Genomic DNA, 981 nt, shown 5'->3' with positions numbered 1-981 from the left:
AATGTGTATGCATGTGTGTGTGCGTGTGTGTGTGTGTGTGTGTGTGTGTGTGTGTGTATGTGTGTATAGAAAGATAGATAAATAAATAGATAATCAATAGATAGGCAGACAGGCAGACAGGCAGACAGATAGTCAGACAGACAGATAGACAGACACACGGACGGATAGATAGATAGATAGATAGATAGATAGGTGGATAGACAGATAGATAGACAGACAGACTGACAGACTGACAGACTGACAGTCAGACAGGCTGACAGGCGGATGGTCGGACGGACAGACAGACAGATATCGATGTATGTAAGTACGTATGTGTGTATGTGTGTATGTATGTATGTATGTATATATGTATATTTGTATGTATGTATTTTAAATAAAAAATAAGTTAAAATGAAATTTAAAGTATAAAAAAGAAAAAAGAAAAGAAACTTTAGAATATAGGTTTTTACAGTTTGTTTTCTTTGATTTAAGCAAATCTCTTGCTTAGTCTTTCTCACTTTATTCTGGTTGTTTCTTTCTTAATTTTTCACTGTCTCCGCATGTTGATTGTGCGCGTTTTAACTTCCTAATTCTTTATTCATTTAGTTTTTTAATTACGTTACTTTTACAATATAATTCTTCAATAATGATCTACTTTTAATTAAAAAAAAAAAGGTGCCTGCTAAAATAAAGTCACATTGGTTTGTGTAAATTTTTGAGTTCAGTGTTTGAAATATTTCTAATATTATAATTTATATTATAATTTTAAATAAAAAAATGAAATGATTACTTAGAATTAAAAATTTATGTTAATAAAATTTGTCTTTGTTTTTTGTTATTTTCCTCCATTTTTTGTTGTTTTTTTTTTGTTTTTGTGATATCACTTTGTAAATGGCTCTAATTAAGTTGATTATGCCAATAGCTGCACCTTATTTCAATAGTGCAGACACCTTGGAGAGTTATAACAATAATAATATTAAGAATTATAATGGCATTGCTGAT

Source organism: Octopus bimaculoides, chromosome 2 (genome assembly GCF_001194135.2).
Source record: "Octopus bimaculoides isolate UCB-OBI-ISO-001 chromosome 2, ASM119413v2, whole genome shotgun sequence".
Taxonomy (NCBI): Eukaryota; Metazoa; Mollusca; class Cephalopoda; order Octopoda; family Octopodidae; genus Octopus; species Octopus bimaculoides.
Note: the sequence above shows the minus strand (reverse complement) of the source record.